The following is a 22,732-nucleotide window of genomic DNA, read 5'->3' on the forward strand; positions in this document are numbered from 1 at the left end:
CAAATTGGCGTTCTTCAAGAGACTGGTTAGTCCGCTTCCATGTTACTGCTGTGGGAACTCAGTTTGAGTGGACAGACAGAAAATTGAAACATAATGAGGAGAAAAGCAAGATACAAAAAAAAAGAGAGAGAACAAGCTGCCAGTGAATATCAGCCTGATAAAGACCTTTACTGCCCCCCATTGGTGGACATCTCCTAATCTTTTACAATGAAATACTGCCAGGAAGACAGAGGAACATGCACACCTCTTTTTTTATATAGTTTATATAATCATTATTTTCTAATCTTTTGACGGTGCAATATCCACTGAAAACTGCTGTTTTCACTGCTGTTGAATCTTTTAGCTGAACACTATTTGTGCCATGTTGACTGAATGGTTCCTGCTAACAACATTTTCATTTGTTGCCAAGCCAACTTTGGCTGATAAATCCAACGGTCCTCCATCTTTGCTAGCACGCTGCTCACACTTTTAGCTGAAAAAGTGGGGCTCTCGTACATTACACTGTGTCTGAAACCTTCAGGCACTACAGTGTTGTCTCCTAGCAACCAACAAAAAGGGTTGGCAGTGCAGAGTGAGGTGACATTATCCCAAACCACCATCCAGCGATTCCATCTGTATAGTGAAGTATTTGCATGTCTCTTTACTGCAAGGAATATGTGGCTGAAGACCACAGAGGAGCTGTTAAATTTGCTTAGACCTGCCACATAAGTGGTCCTTAAATGACACAAAATGGTTGAGAGATGGACTATTTTACCAAGCTGGGCAAGGAGATCATAAAAAGTTGCCAAATAACAAGATTAAGAAAATGCAATGAAACAAAAACTTTATCCTGGTGTCCTCCGACGCTGATGACTGTATTTTTTTTCCCTTCAGTATCTACAGAAGCAGATGAACCTTTAGCAGCTTACCTTGGAGTCCACATGGATGTATTATACTCTCACCTAGAAGAGGGATGGGATACAAGGAATAAGCATTTTGAACCAGTAAAGCAGCTTAAGTTGTATTTTATGCCTGCTGCATTCCTGGAGAGATGCACTGAATCTTAGTCGTGTCAGATTTGCACTGCTCTGCCACTGTACTATCCTTACATTTCTTTTGTGCCTTGAAGAAAGGATGAGTTGGCTTGGTGTTGTAACGCAGTGGGATAAATGTGGAAACAGTGCAGAGCAGTTCAGCTCAGCGGGGGGGTGAGAGTTCAGCTTTATCTGGGAGTTTGGTTCCAGTAGGCAAGCTTAATAGGTTCCCAGAGCATCTACCTATCAGTCAGTTTCTAATCCAGGGATCAATCCACTAAAGCCCCCTCATTCCCCTGTGGTCCAGTTGACTAGAGGGAATTCTTGGAGGTCAAATAGCCACATGCTATTTTTACCGGCAGTCTCTGGGGCTGAAAAATGAAGCCGATGCAGAGGAGCCAAAAAACTGCAGTTCCTTGAATAGCCACTTGAGGCTTGCTACAACAGTGAGTGAAAACCCACATAAAAAATATTTTGATTTAACTTTTGGCTAATTTGGCCCTTCACGTCAAGCCTTCATTCTATCACAGGCCACACGTATGTGCCGTTAGCATGGCTGCTTCAAGTAAGAGGTAAGCTGTAAACCGCCTGAAAGGCATCACCTCAGTTAGTTTGAGTGTTTGAGCTGGACCTCCCAGTCATGTTTACAACTGTCTGCTCAGTTTTTGCAGTAATCGCTCCTTTTTCTCATTTCCACAATTGCACTCTCCTTGACTTTTCTCCTTGTGTCTTTGCCCCTCCTACCAACAATAAAAGGCAAAGAGGCAAGGAAGAAACAAGGATAGAGGAGCTGAGGTAGGAAACATTCTCACCTTGGCAACCCCTTTTAAAATGATGTCAGTTAAATATGAGATTTGACACAACTGTAATATTTCACAGTTCACTACAGGCTATATTTTATGGTCTTATGGTCTAAAACCTGCAAATATAAAAGACTAGCTCCTTGAAGAGTCATTCTTCAGCCATGGTTCCTATAAAACAGTTGCGTGTCAAGCTTCTTTTATATGCTGGAGGTAAAAAAAAACCCAAAAAAACACCTTAGCAAAGATTATGCCAGTCCATCCTCCATTATAGGTCCCCTGGTAATTCCCTCGCTCCTCTGTCCTCCAAATACATTTTAATAATTGAGACATCTTTCAGTAAAGCGTACTGAGATTGATTTCAGGGTCACAGGCAGGAGGACATATGAGACGAGGAGGCACAAATTAGTGAATTGAGAAAAGCCCTCTGTCTATGCGCACCCGGTCAGAATATGGGTACACATTAATAACTGTTCTTGCTAGAGTTAGCATCATAGGAGCTGCTGTAATGGTAAACTTAAAGGTTTCCAAAGGAGATTCAACAAACTGTTATGTGACATCACAGTGACGACACCCATGTTTAATAAATGGTTTGTGAGCCTTAATTGGCCCCATGAACTATATTATAATTATAGGGGTCGTAGTAACTCAGTTAGCTTTTGGACAAACCCTCCCAAGAGACTGTGATATCTAACAATTCTCAGGGTCACTGGGGCAAATAAAATTCTAGTCCAAGTGACAACCTTACAGCAAGCTGACATTCAACTCTCCAAAGTGATTATGATATGATGTGATGTATGAAATTGCTGATGGATCTGCTGTGTGGCAAACAGAGGCTGACTTCATGCACACTGCACCAGAAATCCTGAAAAAATAAGTTCAACTCCTAGACAATTTCATTTTATACACACACTGCTAACTATGGAAATGTTTAAATTAGGTTTAATGACTACAGTCATGGTAAAAAGAAAGTACATGCTCTGTGATTTCTAAGGTTTTTACATTTCAGGACAACATAAAAAAAAATGAATCTTTACCAGGTCTTAAAACTATGCAAATACAACCTTGGATGTTCAACAACACATCACATATTACCCCAGGCTTTATTTGTTATACAAAAGCTAAGCCAAAATGCAGAAGCAGTGTGTGAAAAGTAAGTACATGCCATGACTGAATAGCTTGTAGAATCACTTTTAGCAGCAAAAACCTGATGTAATAATTTTCGGTATGCCTTCATCAGTCTCTCACAGAGGGGGATTTTTGTCTCCCCCTTTGTGAGAGATTTTGCAGTGTTGCAATGTTGTCTCAGTTCATCGAAGTTTGAGTTTATGCACGTCTCCCACCACAGCATTTCAATCAGCTTGAGATGTGGATTTCTTAATACTTTTGTTTTTCAGCCACTCTGTTGTAGATTTGTTGCTCTGTTTGAGAACATCTTCCTGTTTTATGACATTTTGGCTGAACTTTAGCTGTTGCACAGATGGCCTCCTATCTGACTCTAAAATACTTGGTATACAAAGAAGTTCATGGTCAACTCAATGACTGCAAGGAGTCAACCTGCTGTGTCTACAAAGCAAGCCCAAATCATCCCTTCCACCACCATGCTGGACAGTTGGTGTCAGTTGGTATAAAATGTTGGTGCTAATGTGCTGTGTTGAGTTGTCACCAAATGTGGAACTGTGCATTATAGCCAAACATCTCTTCTGCTTGGTCTTAGCTGTTCAAAGGACATTGTTTCAGATGTCTTGTGGGTTTTTTAGATGAAACAAGTTGCAACATTATTTGAGGGAGAAGAGGCTTTATCCTGGAAACCCTTCCAAACAAGCCGTACGTTTGTGTTCCATCATGAACTTTAACATTTAACATGCCAATTGACTTCCTTCAGTTTTATTTATATAGTGCCAAATCACAATGATATTCCCTCAAGGCACTTTTAATTGTGAGGTAAAGATCCTACAATAATACAGAGAAAACAGTGAAAACCCCAACCATTATGTGAGCCCCTATGAGCAAGCGCTTTGGCGACAGTGGGAAGGAAAAACTCCCTTTCAACAGGAAGAAACCTCCAGCAGAACCAGGCTCAGGGAGAGGCGGCCGTCTGCGGTGACCAGTTGGGGGTTAGGGGAGGAAGACAGGACAAAGACCCACTGTGGAAGAGAGACAGAGATTAATAATAACTAACTAATGATTCAGTGTAGAGTGGTGTTGAGTCAGAGATGGAGCTGTTGAGTTTTTTTTCTGCATGTTCTCTGAGAACTGCATCATCTGATCTTGAGGTGAATATGCTGGGTTGTCTACTCCTGGGACAACCCCATAAAACTGTTAAAACTCCAGCTTCTATAGAGGTGCTCACACTTGCTGATGATCAGTTATTCAAGTGGGAGTTATTCCTATTGAAGCAGTGAGGGTGTACTTAGTCTTTCACCCACAGCTTCTGCGGTTTGGCTCATTTTTTGTAAGAGAAATCACGACACGGTGCAATGTGTCATGATTTGTAGGAGGTTTTATTTACCTAATTGTAGGTAATTAAGCACATTTTAGTAGATTATTTTTATATTACATCCTGACATATACCTGTAAAAATGTCTGTTTATTTTTACCATGACTTTATAAATTAAATTATAGTTTTCATCATTGAGTAGACCATAAGTACATCAGTATGCTGCGTGTGTGTGTGTGTGTGTGTGTGTGTGTGTGTGTGTGTGTGTGTGTGAGTGAGTGAGTGAGAGAGAGAGAGAGAGAGAGAGAGAGAGACATAGAAATGGCAGAAGCCAGACAAAGGATGTGATTGTGTTTGAAGTGTCCCTTGTCTATCACATAAAGGGTAGAAGCATTATGAAGGCATTAATATGCATTTGATCATGAAAATACAAAGCAAGGCATTGAAAGGCATTTGGGGTTTTGTGCCCACCAAATGAAAACAAAATGCTTTCATAAGTTTGCATTTTCATTTGAATTGCACTATGCGCCATTTCCACACAGGCAAGGAATAAATCTACTCACAGAGTGTGAGTTTATTTTACATTACACCTCCATGTCTCTCCACCTTTTCAAGTAATCCCCAGTGCCAAAGCCATCACAAGGATATAAAGAGGGAGAAAACACACACACTCACACTTAGATCACCACTAGTCTCTAACGTGACATGCATATTTTATAGACAACCTTTCACTCCAATCCTATTCCTGAACCCGAGGGGGCATTCTGGTTAAAAGTCACATCGACTAGGCAAACATTTTCTTCCTGGCTGCCAAGAACTAAACAGGATGTGTGATAACTGCTTGGATCATTTTTGAATGTGTAAATGTGCATGCAGTGCTGCTCAAAAGCAGTACGGGTATTTTTGGATACAATTTGCTGTTGACAACATGCAGTCTTAAAACTAAATCCTCGATAAATAAGGTCTACATAGTTTTTAAATATTTAACAATGCTATATTCTATATTGCTTTAGATAATGTAAATGTTACTGAATGACAGCACCCTGTGATTTTTAGGTCAGTGTTGAGTAATTTTGTTACATAATAGATTATTTCCATCAAAACAAATAAGGATTCAACACAGCCAACATATCCGTGTTTATCAGTGTTCCTGACGTTAAACTTGGTTCAATGCTGTTCCACACTGGGTCTTTAGGGAGAAAGGACAGAGCGCGCACATGATGTCTGCCATGCTTATAATTAGGTTGGATGTTATTGTAAAAGCCCCAGAGGTAGAAGTGAATGGAGAAAAAAAAAGCATACATGGGAATACCATCCCCTTAGGAGACATGTGATTAAACCTTGAAATTCACAAACACTACCAAATTAACAAGGCACTGACTTCTTAAAGCTTAGAAAATGTAAAGAGGATTTATTGTGCTCATTTCTAGCTCCTTTTTAAAAAAATCTTTGGCACTTATTTAACAGTCCATTCACTATGACCAATTCACGGTTACCTCAAGGCACTTGACATGGGACTGTATAGCTCTAGGCTCTACAATGTTAGAAAGAAAAGCCCAATCAGATTATCCCCAATGATCAAGCACTGGGAGAAGCTTCCTGACTCAGGAAGGTGAAACCACCTGGTGCAACCAGTTAGACGTGAGGGGAAAGAGAAGTGTGAATAGATATAGAGAGACCATGAAACGCAAACAGGAGAAAAAAAACACTAAACCCACACTAATCCTGGGTGTCTGACAATCTCTAAAAAAACTGAAGTGAAAAGTCTTTTATGCTAGTCTGCAGACAACCCCATTATTGTGTCTGAGTTGCTGGTCTGTCCCAGGGTCATCCACCATTAAAAACCTCAAGAAAAAATAAAAAATTGTGAGCGCATTACAAAGATCCTTGCCTCCTTGGATTGGTTACCAGTGGTGTTCAAAACTTTTAAAAATGTTATTGCTTGTTTTCTTACATCTTCAACCTTCTCACCTCTCACACCTCGCTGTTACGCTCAGATCTCCAGATGAGCTCTTGCTGTCGGGCCCCAGGGCAAAGCTTGAGACATAGGGTGGTAAAGCATTTGCCTTGAGGGCTTCAAAACTGTGGAATAACACACTTCAGAGAAACAGATGAGATACCTTAGTGACCTCTTTAAAAAAATAATTTTATAAAATATGTTTTTGTATTACGTGCATTCTAAGGGAGAGGATGAAAGAAATGCTATGGATTACGTTGAGTTCGTGAAACACTGGCTAGCTCAGACACTCTAGACGACTAGAATCAGATATCCTGATCCTGGTGAGCACATAGAGCTTTGAGAACATCCTTAAATGCAGAGAAAATTTTTCCATCCTGTGCTTGAGGAAACTGCATCATTTCAGAAAATATTACTGGCTCAAAAGCATACATACACCCCCACTTGTGATTGGTTAAATGTACCTTAACAAGATGCACCTCGACCAGATGCTCTTGGTACCCAACAACAGTCTACTGGCATAATTCTGGCGGGATACATGGCAGTATTGGTACCGTTCATTTCAATTGGTTGTTTTCCTGGCACAGACTAAGCTTTTAAGCATAATGCTCAAATTTTCAATAGGGTTGAGGTCAGAGCTTTTGGAAGTAATCCCAGAAAGTTAATTTTAGCCTAGTCATGGTAGCCTAAGGAGCTTGGAAAGCTTGGACTTCTGTTAAGTTTCATGAAGACATTTCACCTCTCATCCAAGAGGTTCTTCAGTTCTGAAAATTGATACCTGTCTGGGATCATTGATCTCATTGGAGCCCCACTTCTATTCAAGTTTAAACCATCTAGCTGTTGATTTCAGGTAATTTGGAGGTAGTCCTCCTATTTTATTATTCAGTACACTTGGTGGACTGTACCTGTACCACTGGCAGCAAAATAGCCCCGAGCATGATACTACCACCACCATGCCTGACAGCTGTTACAGTGTTCTTAGGTTTGAAAGCCTTACAGTTACATACTTCCAAACATACTACTTGTCATTGTGGCCAAATAACTCAATCTTTGTCTCATCTGAAGATAAAAACTTTTCTCTAAAACACATTTGGCTTGTCCATTCGGGCAGCTGCAAATTTCACTCAAGCTTGAAGGTGACACTTTTGGACCAGCGACTTTGTTCTTGGTTTGCAGCCTCTCAGTCCATGGTGATGTAAAACTTGCGTCACTTGTAGACATTGATACTGGTGTTCAAGCAGGGACCCAGTTGATGGCGATTATAAATTCAAACTTGTGCACCCAATTTAAGCTGTACAAGTATTACATTCTGGAAAAAGAAGAGTTCAACAAAAACATAAAAAGAACAAAATACCATAGCAATCATTCCCATGATGAGTGTGTGTAAACCTAGGACCAAAACTGTACATGAGAGATTTTTGAAGCCTTTCCCTCTCACATAAACTGGCCTTTGTAAAAGAAGATGAGCAGGGTGTGATTGTGAACGTCACATCTACTTCAAATGTACACAAGGCATTACACATCTGACTAAAAGGAATGCCTGTTCACATTTCTCCATATACTCAGTTTTTGTTGTGCAGAGTTTTATGCATCTGGCCCTGGCTCTGTGAAGGCCATAGCATATGATTTGCATTATTTTCATACTCATCAAACAATTCATTTGACCTCTTGTGCCCTGCATGGAAGCATTTGCATTTGTTAGTGTATGAAGACTGATTTATTCAGATTTCTCCTTGAATTTTACATCTATTTTTGCATATTATTTACAATTAGTCACAAAACACGGCATTGTGTCCATCAGTTCATATTATAAATCATATTAAGAACAGACGGTGTGTTTTCTAGACAAAATTCCTCATACCAGTGATTGTGCATTTCAGTTTTTTTCTGCTAAATATTCTAAAAAAGACCAGCTTTTGTCTAGAAATGAAAAGGTGCTACTGAAAGAAGGGAAAACATTGCTGCCTGTAGTGCTGATATCTGAGCTTGTGAAATGCCCCTCCTCCGTGCCGTGCAACGATTGAGAAGATTACACAATCAAATTTAATCAAATTCAAATGGCAAAATGAATGATTGTTGGAAAAAGTCCCAAATGCGTAACTGCCCTGCAATTTTCACGACAGGAACTCATCAAATCATATTCCCCGTGGAGTGGAGGTGTTGAAGGCACATCCACTCACACGTTCTATCTTTGTGTCCGCGTGTAAGTCCCTATCGTTCTCTAGAATATTCCATGAAGCAGAAAAAAGGAGGTCTGAAGGACAGCTGGGCATGGCCAACCTGCTGAGAGAGAAATTAAATGTACTTTCTTCACCAATCAATACCCCACTGTGTGGCGATGATAGAAGGTTGTTGAGGTAAGAAATAGTGTGTTTATCTGACATGACATTGTCCTTAAAGCTGCCAGGGTCATCACACACACTGCATGTGCAAACATTAGCTAAAAGCATTAGATATCTCATTAAATCAGCCTTTATCTCATCTGCCCCTGAGTGATCTATAGTAAATTCATTCATTTTTTTTCATAAGCTAATAAATTTATTGATTGTCCCCGGAAGGAAGGAATTTTAAGTGTATAATGATGAAACAAAAGTTGTTCTTATACAGCCCGTGGTGCTCACACCATCATTTGTCTTTTCATGCAACTCATTTTCATCCATTCTGAAAATTAATTTGAAATGTCAAAGTATTCTGGAGTGCTTAGCTGCCTTTGCAGCAGAAACGGTATACTAAAATAGTTACAGCCTTCATCCCCCTCCGCACATTTTCAACTATGCATGCCTACTAACCATCACATTCCCGTACATCACCAAGCTACAAGTTTTATGGTCTCAGAATATTCTGACATACACATAGTGGGAATGTAGTATAGAGGCCAATAATGGTGGCCTAAAGTTTCCCAGAGCATTTATGGATGTCTGCCATATAACATCCCCTTGCCCTTTAAAGAACACCATGTCTTGACCGTCCACAAATGTTCTATTAATCTTACAAAGCGACATCCTTAACTCCAAACTCAGAACATTCTGAAATCATATTTCTTCTTTAAGCTGGGGTGTTATGTAATGTAAAGAAATAAAACATAACATGTAACATATTGTGTATTCTGGTATAATGCTGTAGTGGGACCAACCGAGAACCGGATGTCTTTGGTTGTTCACCAATTTCAGTCATCTGGTTCTGTTTGCAGACATTTTTTGATGTTTATGTCATCAAGAGGACCATATGAGAACATTTTTCCAAAAAGCTTTGTGTGTGGTTTGCCAACAGTCCCAAATAAAACATACACATGTCACTATCAGGGAACCATAAGAGAATTCCTGTTGATATTCCAAATGTTCTCTTTATAAATCTGCAGTATGGGCATAACTTAATTGCAATGAAAAATCCCCTTAAAATCATGTGTTATGACTAACTTTTACCCATAGGTGACCATTTTTATTAAGTCCTTAAAAAAAGGTACTCACGTGACCAACAAACGCCCATGAAGAAATGTTATAATGTCAGCAACTGTTAGTTGTCAGAGTGACACTGGCTGGTTGGATAGATTTAACATACTAGAACATGCCCATGCTACAATATTCTTTGGACGATTCTTGCTTTTGGCAAATTGACATTCTTACTTGCACTGTAAAAAAAAAAAAGGGGGGGGGGGTACATGTCGTTTGCATGCTAAGAATTGGTCATTGGAATTGGTCATTTTAGCCCATTGCTAGTCACTTCCTAGGCATCATAATATATCATGCATAATTCCACTTTTGTGGATAACAACAAGATGTTAATGTTGAAAATTAAAACAATATGATGTTTTAATCAAGTGTTAATGGTACATTATTGGGTTAATTTAGCTTGATGCTGGGTGGTAGCTATGCAACCCGATGACACAATAGACCATTATCTTAAACAGATAATGGTCTACAAGGAGTTTGCGGACAAACAAACATACAAATAGGCCTGAGTCCCACAGACCAGGCGGTGAATCCGTGGCAACCAGGTAAATTAAGCTAAGCTGTAGCAATGCAAACTAGAAATGGAGTCTATTCATTCTGAGAGTCAAATTTGTGCTATACTGCTGCAACTAACACATTTCAGAAGGGACAACTTTTGCTTTGAAGGCAAACTGTTTCTGTTTCTGGTTTGCATTACATATTTCACAGAAAAGTCAGTATTGCTGGAAACTGTGACAACCTGCTAGCCATCAAAGCAATAGCAAGGTGCCACTTCAACTCCTTGCGACTAATTTATGGTAGTGACTGCCAACATGAAAAAAGCAATTGATTTCACAGAAACTGCCAGCAACCACTTGTACATATATAGGCTCAAATATCTATATACACTCCTAGTAATATTTGGTTAAATGTTCTTCAGCAAATGGCAAACCGCTTTTGGTAGCTATCAACGAGCCTCTAATATAAAAATATCGAGATATATGACCACTCTTCCTGGCAGATTTGAGTTCATTTAAATTTGTCGGTGTTCTGGCAAAAACCTGCTTTTAAGGATAGTCCACAAATTTTCAGCAGGGTTGAGATCAAGATTTGAGAAGTCTATTTCAAAAGCTGTTAGCCTGCTATAAAATCAGCTCTGATATGGATTTAGGACTATTGTCCTTGGAACAAAATTCGCAGTCAGGTTTCAACCTTGATTTGAGGTGAAGTTGAAGAATTTGGAGGTAGTCTTTCTTTATTATTCTATCCACTTTGTGCAGTGTACCAGTACCACTGCCAGCAGAACACCCCAAGAGTATGACGCTGCCACCACCATGCTTGTTACACTGTTCTTAAGTTTGAAAGTCTCACCTTTACTCCTCCAAACAAACCTCTTGTAACAAAATAGTTCTTATCTTCTTCTTATCTGAAGATAAAACTTTTCTCTAAAACACATTTGGCTTTTCCGTGTAGGCATCTTAAAATTTCAGTTAAGCTTGATGGTGTGGGTTTTGTAGCTTGGACTTCTTCCTTGGTCGGCCTCCTCTCAGTGAAACTGGTGCACATGATGAGTATATGCAACTCAAAACTAACCAAAACTGCAAGAGTGCCTCATATTGCATGATGGAAATAATGCAAAATGAATGAACAAACATTAAAATATATAAATGAAATAAACAAAAATCTACAGAATCTGCCCGAAAACTCACCATTTTACTGGATCATCAAAGTGGTTATGCACCATGGCCTCTGAATGATATTGCAGATCATCACTATCCAACGACTGTGGAAAAAACAAAAAAACAAGGACATAAACTTGTGACATCAAATAGGGGTACTGCACTGAATACCTGAAAAGGCTGCAACAGCAGAAGAGCCTAGCGCAATGGGATAACTGCTCATGTTCATTTGTTGGTCAATAGCAAACATGCTGACAAACACTACTCTCCCCTGAGTGGGATACAAGAACAAATTAAACATGGCACAAACCCAGAGCTGAATTAATCAGATTTAGCGCCTTGATTATGTTGGAATTTTTTGTACTAATATATCTGCTGTTGCCACAGAAAATAACTACTAGCTGCAAATGGTTAAAGAAAAAAAGCCTTCTAAATTCTTTAAGAGACAGTTTGCCTTTTTATCTAAAACATGATACATCCCCTTTGCCATCATGCTTCACACCTGCTGTGAGTGTTTGGAAGCATTCACATGAATAGGATGTCAGAGATCAAAGAACCAGTGAATCATCGTACACGTCAAAACCTGAGTTGCTAATGCATTGTTTTGTTCCTGAGAGGCTTTACATTCACCGTGGTGACAGATACATCCAGGGGAAAGTAAGCTGCATGGAAACATTATTATTAAAGCCTTTGGAAACTGCATAAATTCCATGTTCAGCCAAAAAATATATAAAAATTGTTTATTTCCTTGAATATGTAATTTGCTGTGTGTTGAAAAGCACTGATGAGGTGCTTAAGCTTAACTGGAAGAATATAAATTTAATTATTTAGTTTGACCTGGTTTATTTGATAGTCACAGTGTTTTCCAGTTTATATCATCGCTATTACAAATTTGTGAAAATTGTTTGGGTGTTTTTTCCACTTAGATTGAATTTCACATCTTTGCTGTTTCAACACTTTTGGGATATTGTAAGAACCATTGCGGGTGGATCTGGTTGGCAAAAATCTGCTGCTTTAAACACAAACGCAGCACTGGCCCACTCTCTTTGTGTGTGGGCGGAGTTCCATATGTGCATACATGTGTGCTGAGTGGGAGCAGGGGCACAGCTGGGGTCTTGGCTTTCTCTCTGAACACCGTCTTCATCCTTTTTTACATCTCATTGTAAAACCTCTCCTTACCAAACTCCTAAGCTTCCCATCTCTGTGAAGTATCTCTGTGTCGGGCTCAAGCGCTCTCTTTTTACTTTTCCAGTGTCTCCTCGTACTGTTGAGGGTGTGAAGGCTCAACTGTCTGAAGCAGATTTGGGGGTTTGCTGAGATGTTACTGATGCTACAAAGGTGCATTAAATCTTGTGTTTCTGCACCTATGAGGTTAAAAGAAGAATACCTTTAACATTATATAAAACAGGCCACAAAGAATTTTTGCATGGATTCAAAATTTATGAGGAAAGATTAAAGATTCTGCGAACAGTTCTTAGTAAATTGTGTGCCCTCATTGATTACCCATAATGAGTTTGTGATGACTCCTGCAGGAGGAGGAAATCTCCAGCTTGCAAAACAAACAGAATTCTTGGCTTTATTCCACAGGCAATTCGATTACTAAAAAAGATGAGTGGAAAACACCATTATCTCTCAATATGAGCAAATATTTATACACGTATATACTATAAATATATTTATATTCACCGATTCTTTCTATTGACAATAGTACCATTGTTGGTCTTGCTTGCAATGACTTGTACAGTGATTAAAAAAAGAATTTGATTGATACTGCCTAGTCCATTTTCCTAATATCATGACTTTCCGGCACCCTGAACCTCTTATCCTTATCTAGGTAAGCTAGCGAAAATGTTTTGAACTTGCACACTCTCCATTTGTCAGACTCTGAATTCACATGTCAGCAAGACATGTGCACTTCTGCTACTTGACAGCTACATTAGGAAAAAAAATAATGGCCCTGCCAAGTGGCATTTCAAGCTCTAGATCAGTTTAATTCTAGCCTGTTAAACATCAACCATCCATTCAGGCTGTCAAGCTCCTCTAAGGGGATGATTCAGAATGAGAAGAGACAAATTAAAATTGAACTTTGAATTATAATTAATCCTATTACAGTTCTACCTTTTTGCTCATTCCAATGGTACAAATAGAAGTGCCCACAGTGGCTCTGTGCTGCCACCTGTAGCATGGATTTTGAGAGCTATTAAAAGCTAAACATTTCCATTGAAGGTTCAAAGTCAAATTCTAAAAAAATCGGAATGTTTTTGAATGATGAATGATGAGTTATATGAATACATTTCAATTCTAAAATCCGCTTTGTGTAACATAAAGAATATGCTGCTTTTTTATCATTTAATTCAGGATATTGTGTTTTTTGCTCATGGATCTTTTATATAAATTGGATCTTTTGATGGTTGATGGTTAGAGTAAGCGGCTAAGGAAAGCATTATGTCAATCAGATGTCATTACTAATATATGAAAAACAAGTATTTTTTCTTTTCTTTTCTCTCTCTCTGTGTGTGTGTGTGTGTGTGTGTGTGTGTGTGTGTGTGTGTGTGTAAGAAATGGGAGAAAATTGCATCATCAGTCCTAATGATAGATAGTATCTCAAATACTGCATGGTATAGTAAGAAACATTAGGTTAAACATATTGTAGTCTAGATTTATTTTTTTTTATTTCTCTTTTTTTGCGGGTTTTATCTTATCTATCCTTACGTCATGCATCTATAAAACAGCAATTACTCTCTGTAAATAAGCACAAATCACAGAGGCTAGTGGAACTTTTACACAGGTCCACACTGCCATCTGGTGGTAGATTAGATAAAACTCGCTTTAACATAAAGTTGTAACTGTAAAGGATCAGCAAAATTTGTGTATGATGTGTGATTTGCAAGTAGCTGGAGACGAAAATACTGTTAGATTTATATTGCTTTTGGAGTTACTGCATAACTGTTAATCATTGGAAACAAGTATTTTGGAGTGATTTTTGGTGAAACAGCAAATGTCTCCAGCCATCTGTAAATCACGATAGAGGCTCTGTCATGGTTTGGGGCTGTTTTTCAGCCAGTGCTGCTGGAGATCTTGTCAAAATTGATGGAATTATAAATAGACAAAAGTACGGTGAGATTTTGATCCACAATGTAATACCATCTGGAAACCTTCTGATTGGCAACAGCTTACTTATTCAACATGACAATGACCTGAAACCCACTGCCAATGCAGAAAAATCTTACCTGGATTAAAAAACACCGAGTGGAACGCTATCAGTCATGGACTGCTCACCCTAGATCCCAACATTATTCAAGCAGTGTTGGATGATCTTGATAGAGAACAGAACAAAAGGCGGCCACCATCCAAAGACGGGCTTTGAAATGTCCTTCAAGAAACCTGGAAAACTATTCCTGAGTACTACTTAAAGAATTTACAAGAAAACTTGCCTGAAAGAGTTCAGCCTGTGATGAAGAATAAAGGTTCTCATAGCAAATATTAACTTTCAGGCTCATTAGAATTATACATGTACTGTATTTCTATTGATGTTTGCATGCTTCAAGAAGTCACTGCACCGATTTCCTATTTTCCTGGCAAAATATAAAGGAATGAGGCATGGCTCAAGACTTTTGCAATGTACTGTGGTTACAATCAGTGACTTGCAAGCAGTGCATGCCTGAAACAATCATTTCTGCTAGCTATGAGCTCTCCTCAAGAGGGCTTCTCATTCTTTGTATACAGTAGGTCCACAGAATGTTTAAACAACCAAATATTTAAGCAGACTGTCATAACTTTAATGGCATTCACTGATTTAAAATGTGACTTCTGGACAGCAGCATTTGCCTTTTCAAAGGAGATCGGCATATTGGCCCCCAGAGAGTGCAATATAAACTGCACCAATTGTTCCAGTTTAGAAAACACATCCTATATATTCTGCTTGCCTTTTTTCATCCCTATAATCCAGCCAAGCTGTGGGCTTCAAGTTAACCATTCCAACTTTTATAAGCACCCGCACGCTTACTCACTAATGAGCACAGAGAAAGTTGGAAGAAATGCATGCGGGTTCACATTTGTGAGATGCCACACTCAAGAGCTAGTTAACTCAAATAAAATATCACAGTTACTGGTTATGTGAGCACTGGTTCAATTTAATAAGAAGCCCAGATAGAGACAGAAGACCAAAAAGACTTAGTTCAAACATCATCTGCACTTAATCATTTGCATAAAAGGATGACTGCTCATTTTATTTTTATAGTGCACCTTGAGAACGTGACGGATTTGCAGTCCAGATTAAATAAACCACACAGTTGCTCAGTCCATTTGGTTCGTGGCCACGCTGGATCATCCTTTGAGCTGTAACAAGACATGAAGCATTGCAAAGTGTGCAAAAAGAGCAGGCTAGCTGCCAACAAAGAGAAACACAAATGAGCATAAAGAATTTAAAAGTTGGTTTCTGTTCGCTTGCCTCAGTTCACAATCTTCTTTTCAAATAAGTAAATGCTCTAGTCTTCGTAGTTTTCAGGGCAACCCACTACAAGTGAGCAGTGAAAACCTTTAACAAACAGGTTTCACAATAATAATTCCCTGGTTTGTTGCTCATATTAATCCTTTTTCTTTTGTTATTTATTTTCATTTTACAAGTTTGGTGAAATGGCATGGCTGAGTTTAAGGAGTGAGCAAGTTGCTGTCCATGGTGCTGAACCTCTTTTTTTTTCCACTTTGAAAACTTGCTACGTGCCAATGCATCCACATTAAAAACGCAATTTGGAAAATGAGCAGGGACAGAGAACAAGAAGCAAAGTCAAAGAGGCAGTTTTGGGGGATTTTTTTTGTCTTTCTATCATGGCTTTTTGTCTTATTATCAGATGAATGAGTCTGAAGTACTTGCACGGCCCTCTGACATCTTTTCTCAGTGAGGCGTTGTCTCAGTCTCAGTTATCAACTAACATCGAGAACTAGCTTCCCACTTCCTCATTTGCATGCAGACGGCCAGGCAAACTGCATTTCAAGGTCAGCGCTGTACACCAACATGCTGCTGCTGCTTGTGCCAATCTAGGTGCCTCCATGACAATAGACCCAATTACCGCTGGGGCAACTCAAATGGCTTCTTCTTTTATTCTTTTTTTGCAGGAAAATTATGCAAAGTGAGTGTTTTAATATGCACGCCTTACTCAGAGCTGTGTAGTTACAGTATGACATCTTCTAGCACTAATATACTTTCTCATTGTCCCACAAGACTTTGCCTCTCTAATGAAGAAAATACTTTTCAAATGTGCTTCTTTTTACATAGACATTTCCAACTCTTAAAGGGCAATAGAGCAGTCACAGTCAGAGATTTTACATTTTCAAAACTGACTGAATTAACATGAAAACGCGTCTTCCGGTGAGACATACTGACTCATATCTAATGGCAGCAAATGTTCAAGTGAATTAATTATTACCTGCACCTTTCAAAGGCCTTTTTTTCACCAGTGCTCATTTGTATTGAGCAGTTTAACTGACTGGGGAGAGAAGAAGAGTATGAAAAGAACTCAACCAATTTTCCATTAGTATTATGGGAACAATAGTAAAGCTTATCGTGACTATCTGTACTCACTCAGTAGTAGCCTCAGTTTGTTCTGATCACCTAATAAGATCTCTAAAAGGTGGTGGCAGCATTTTCCATGTCTCCCTCTTCCTGAGGTTAGATTATTGATACATCCAGCTTCACCTGCCTTGATGAAAAATCCATTAAGTGACCACAGATTAGAGTTGACTTTAAAGGCTTTTCATGGCCTCTCTTCTGCTATATACAGTACCTCAGCCTATACAAAGGCTGAGTCCTGAGGCTAGAGCCTAAAAACTAAAAGTTACAGAGAATTTCCTGCCAAAGCCCTGGAGCTATGGAATAAACTGCCTCAGGAAATGGGGCCAGTGACATCTTTTACATCTCTTTTTAAGACATACTTTTATTGGAGAACCCCTACTGATTTTATTTCTTGTATTTCTCTCATTTAACCCAATGTAGTTTGTGTTTACTGTACCACCCTCTTTAATTGGTATTTTACTTGGGTTTGTGATCTATTATTATAATAAATTGAATACAGATACATATAAACTGTAAAATACATTAAATACACTATTTTTGTGTGTAGCCTTTAGTGCAAAACAGAATTCTGTACTCATCATAAGAAACTCAACCACCAGTGTTTATGTTGATTAAAACATCCACTTTTAAGACTTTTGGTGTAACAGCGCTTCTGTCATTTTGACCTATTTAGACATATCCATATCTTCAGGAAATCTAATTTTAAAGTTTTAAAAAGTGAGTGGCAGAGAGTAATAAAAACTTGGTCCCAGCCAAGACACAAGATGAGGATCGGGTGGAAAGTTCAAAGAAAGCAAACAATGATAGATGGTAAAAAGGTCAATTCTTTCTTGGAAGAGTCTAGTAAAATGCTAAAGGGGAAATATTTTGAAATAATTTCTTACTGTGTGGAATATTAATACATATGAAAGTGTCTTTTCAACATTTAAGTGTTGCAGGAAGGGATCTGCATTACATTACACTGTTTTGGATATTTATACATATTAATATCACATCGTCATGGCAAGCAAACCTGAAAAATGCAAACCAAATAAACTCCTTTAAAGACAGAATATGGAAATTTTCACCAGTGTGTAGACCTAAAAAGTGGTATAGAATTACAGGATCATTAATGATATGAATGAAAGGCATGACTTAACCAACAGCTTTGAGAAAACATTAGTAAATACAATGTAAAAACTGTAAAGCCATCTGCATCTAAAATGAGAAGATTTATAGCACTATTGTTAATATTTATTGTAACCTTATTATCTTTAGGTTTTGGGCTTGGAACGCTCATGGCCAACAAATTACATTGTGCTTACTTGCAGAGGGCAAATGCCCAGAAGCTGTGATTGATTGATTAACTTTAAAAGCGATGTTTTTTTGTTTGTTTTTTTCCACCCTTGAATCAGAACTGGAATTAAATCTAAGCTGTAACAATCTAAAATTAAAGAACATTAGCACTCCTGTAATGAGATGGTATACACTTTCCATTTTGTGGGCCCCTGAGGAAGTGATGATTGGGATTTTGTAATTGTGCAACCCTTCTGGAAATCTAAGCGCTCTACTGGAGGTTAAAGTGTTGTAGAGTCAGCTTGGCAGAAGCTGAGCACCAGTAGTTGTGCTTTCCTCCCAGTCTTCCTTCAGTGTTCCTTCTGAAGAGAAAAGTCCATCATGTAGTCTAAAATACAAAGAGGGCTTTGTGATCTGTAAAAAAGAAAGGTCTAAATCACACTGACTTTAACACAGAAAACCTTTTGATCAGTGTTTAGAGAGGTATCCATTCCTATTTTTTCCACTTTGCATTTGCTTGTTTGTATAAGGATCCCTTTATAAATGTGCCTTTTAAAGTAATTTTACATCTCCCTCCTGGTAAATCCCAGATCAGAGCTCCAGTGAGTTAGTCCCACAGCTATGCATGCTAGTTGATGTTCATATGACTCTTCAAAAGATCAAGAAATAATAATAATACTAATAAAAAGACGTATGCATTGCCACCATTATATGCAAAAAATAATAATAATAATAAATCAATATGAAATCATATAAATCAATAGATAAAAAGATTTTTCATGTAAAAAGTAAAATATAGTATAAATGTAACACGAATATTACCGGTTTTCTAAGTCTAAAATATTGTTGATATCAGTGTGGAGCATAAACTAGGAGTTGTCTGAGGAGATAAAACTTTGAAGGCGTATTAATCCTCTGTGATGCTCTAGATTTTCTTTAGGGACGGTAAGTTCCTGGCGGTAAAGTGTTTAACTTATAAATGCGCCATCGTTATATTAGACGCACTGATTGTTTTTGCAGTGTAATATAGAAGCAAGACATTAAAATGTAAGCGCAAACATTTTCCGGGAGAAAAGCCGATACGCTATTTGAATGGATCCATGCTTGGTTGGACTCCGGTTTAAGGAAGCTTGTCCGCCCGGCAGTCGGAGCGGAGGGGGACTCGACGGCGAGAAGCTTCAGGCGCGGTGTTAGCTGCTGACGGACACCGAAATAGCTCCGCGACGGCTTTCCGAGCATCTTAAACCAGCGCAGCAATGTGCATATTGTCGCCGTAACTCTCGTTTTGTGTCATATTCAGGTGAGTAAAACTTGAATATTGCCTGCCTTGTGGCTCAATTTGTGTGAAGATAGCCGAGGCTAGGAGTGTACGCTGTGGCTCAGTACAAAGGCTTTCTTTGCCGGAGAAAATGCCGGGGCTGCAGCAGCCGGGAGGCCCGCTTGTGTCTTTCAAGTCACCGACTAGCCCTGCTTAACTCTCCCAATGTTTTACACCGCTTCCTTAATTTCTCGCCCAAACGTCGCGTTTCTGCTCCGTCTAAACGCACTTAGTGGCATTACTTACGTTCAAGCGGGTTGTGGACCGAGTGCCGTGGGTTTTGACAACCGTGGCCGGTGCAAAGAAACATGGTTGCTCTGCGGAGTCTCCTAACGATGCAAGCCGGGCAGCTGTGCACTCCGCGCCGCTATAGGGTTACGGGGACAGCCGGGGTTGGTCTGCTGAAACCAGGAAACCGTCCCGTAGCGAAAATACTGACAACGACATGTTTACTTATGTAACACGGAAAATGTTGTTCGTGAACTGTTGGTATGTCTGTCGAAAGTTTCTTTGTATACATAATACATGAAACAAAGTTGGCGTAGGACTCCGGTGTGAGGCGTATTTGGCTCGGTTTATAGGGGGTTTTTTTTTTTCAGTGGCGCGTCTTTAGTGACCCATTCTGGTTACGTAGTGTTACTTGTACTTTCTACCGGGTTCAGCGAGTTAAACGCATTAATCGGGATGGTTAAGAGTTTAGCCTCGTAGCTGGGCTATAGGGGGGCTGGCTGTGCACCCCTGTAGGCTGCAGGCGGATTTCCAGTTTGTGCAAGCAGGCTAGGCTCGTGCTCCGCGACTCATCCAGCAGGTTGATGCCCGAAGGCTACTTGATGGTGACGGCACCCTGCAACGTTTATCTCTAGTTTTAGCGTAGTTTATCCCTCCGCATATAGAAAGGCCAAGGTCCCATCCTATAACTGTGGAACCTGACAGGTGTCCGGACAACCAGTGATTATTAGTGTGTGAGTTTTAATACTCTGTCCTCTCAAATGTGTTTGCATCTTTAACAGAATGCAAACAAATTGTAATCTCTTTAAGTATCATATCAAAAACGTCATAACTTTATTGTAACTACACCTGCAATACACGTACAATAGGTCCAGATCAGAAAGCGCCCTATCATAGCAAAGGAGTTTCCTAAGATACCTTGCTTAATTAGAAAGGTGCAGTGCACTAAATCAAATGCTTAAAATATAAAGTACACACCAAAAGAAATTCAACAGCTGACTTCTTGGAGGGGCCTTTAGTGCACTCCAGCCAAAAACAGATGAAATAACACTCACCTGTCACTCAAAACAGGCACAACCCTAAGTTTAAGCCTTCATACCAATGACTGCTCTAAAACTGTGCATGCCACAGAGATGCGGCATGAAGAGTGGAGAAAGACTGCTATACTGATCAAATTCATAAAGATGCTTCTTTTCTTTTTTTTTTGCTGTAAAGCTGTGCCTTTTACAAAATTGACTTCCTTTTGGGGCAAGCCTCAAATGGCCATTCCAGAAACTGCAGTTTAGTGCACTTCCATAGCCATTTGAGAACAAAAGTCAGCTACACCTGTGTGTTTTCTGTTTTTAGGACACATTTTTTGAGACACTTTAACATGGAAATATTTTAGAAAGGAACATTTATTGATAACAACTGAGATAGCTTTGATGTGACAAGAGCGAGCATCTAGGTGATTCCAGCTAAAACAAGAAAAGGTAAAAAGGATCACACATCAAAAGTGATGAGAACTACTACTTTAATAAGCACATCGGTTCTTTGATCTAATGGAAATATTTCTGTAAAGGAACTAGTAGCATAGTATTGCAATATTTTGCATGGTGATATTGTATTGATACAGGGACACCAGATATCCATCCATCCATTTTCTTCAGCTTATCCTTATCAGGGTGCTGAAGGGGATTGGAGCCTACCAAATATCTATAGTTTTTTAAATAAATAAAAATACAATGACGACAAGACGACTCATCTCATGCACAGCCGTCCTGAGACAACGTTAGCCAAGTAAACTTAAATTGGATCAATCAAACAACCATCCAACACACTGGTCTTGACAAGTATTCTTTGCATTGCAAATGTACAAAAAAAAATAATACGAGGACGGAAAAAAAATAAACTGCATCCATTATTGAATGGAAAATAAATTAGAAAGTATTTAAGGAACAGAGAGCAATTGGATAAACACAATAATTTCATGCCGTTAATATGAGGAAGTGAATTCAGTAATTGGGAGCCACAGAGGTATTAAAACTCAGCTGCCAACATTTCACTTACACTCTGGATGTGCCTTGATTAAATGGTGGCCTCTGGATTGTTATCAAATCTTTACAGCCTGTTTTATTTGAACCTTTTTTTTATATTTAGGTTTGGGTTGTTTTTTTTTTTTAATTGTTAAAATAAATGAACATGCCAATTGGGTTGGTGTAAAATTGGATCGATTGCAATTGGTTGTTTTTCTGTCCGACAACTGATGACGCTCTAGGCATTTTAAAAGGCTGTGCAGCGGCTTAATGGGTCAGCTGTAGAGTCAGCTTTGTTGGGGTCTTTTTGTTTGCTTTTAAAGTGCTTTGCAGTTGATGGATAGACTAAATTATTTTCAGAACCCTTCGAGCTATGATGTGTGGTACCTGACTTGAAGGAGAAAAAGTGGTCTGTGAAATCTCTGTGCTTAAAGTGACAGCATCATAATGTTTGGTTTGTCCACCCAGCAGCTTTAACTCCTGAATTATCAAAAAATAACAAAAAGCAGCAAAATTGCACATTTAAAATAGATCAAAAGGTTTTTCAGCTCAATGTCTACTAGCTGATTACTCGGGGTAAGGGGAAAGAAATCAATATGGCATGGTATTGCTTGTTACGTGTGGCTGTGATGTATTTTTACAGGCTCACCTGAAAAACCTTCCAACACACTTATTTGACGAAGTTGCCTCCTATTCAGAGCAGGCTGATAGCTCACTCACACAGTAAAAACAGGACAGCAACCTCCTTCCATATACAAAAAAAAAGGAAAAAAAAATTTAATGAATTTTTCATATACTGCAACCGCTTTCAACATGGGGTTTCTAAATGGTTGCACAGACAGTCATGACCAAAATTGGTCATGACCAATTTTGATTGCAATACGATTGCACAGGTTGCCTGATAGTAGGCAACATTTCTACAAAAAGTCCCAGTCTAACTTATAACAATTACTCACAGAGAAATTGTCAAAATTGTTGCAAATAATTGCTTTCCAAATAATGAATGC

The 22,732-nt window shown here is 38.9% G+C and overlaps 1 protein-coding gene and 1 long non-coding RNA gene across 6 annotated transcripts in view; one reads left to right on the top strand and one right to left on the bottom strand.

Annotated features, from left to right (window-relative positions):
* Positions 1–19,847, bottom strand: LOC102076586 (uncharacterized). 4 transcript variants are annotated; one of them, XR_003220831.1, is made up of 6 exons: positions 19,729–19,847; positions 15,563–15,655; positions 12,821–12,916; positions 12,497–12,681; positions 11,348–11,421; positions 6,716–7,519 (listed from the first exon to the last, which is right to left on the bottom strand). It is a non-coding gene; the product is annotated as an uncharacterized LOC102076586 (long non-coding RNA). The 4 variants fall into 4 exon arrangements; XR_003220829.1 differs by having other exon boundaries at positions 15,563–18,578; positions 19,729–19,814; XR_003220828.1 differs by lacking the exons at positions 6,716–7,519; positions 15,563–15,655 and adding an exon at positions 1–57 and having other exon boundaries at positions 19,729–19,824.
* Positions 19,091–22,732, top strand: part of ppp1r26 (protein phosphatase 1, regulatory subunit 26) — an 11,097-nt gene continuing 7,455 nt past the window's right edge. The window contains exon 1 of one of the 2 annotated variants that reach the window (XM_005454524.4): positions 19,091–19,464. The gene's annotated coding sequence lies outside the window, so the exon portion shown is untranslated. Of the gene's footprint in view, positions 19,465–19,882; positions 19,972–22,732 lie in introns of those variants that run through there. The other variant, XM_019360647.1, reaches the window with a different exon arrangement.

Source organism: Oreochromis niloticus, linkage group LG7 (assembly GCF_001858045.2).
Source record: "Oreochromis niloticus isolate F11D_XX linkage group LG7, O_niloticus_UMD_NMBU, whole genome shotgun sequence".
Taxonomy (NCBI): domain Eukaryota; kingdom Metazoa; phylum Chordata; class Actinopteri; order Cichliformes; family Cichlidae; genus Oreochromis; species Oreochromis niloticus.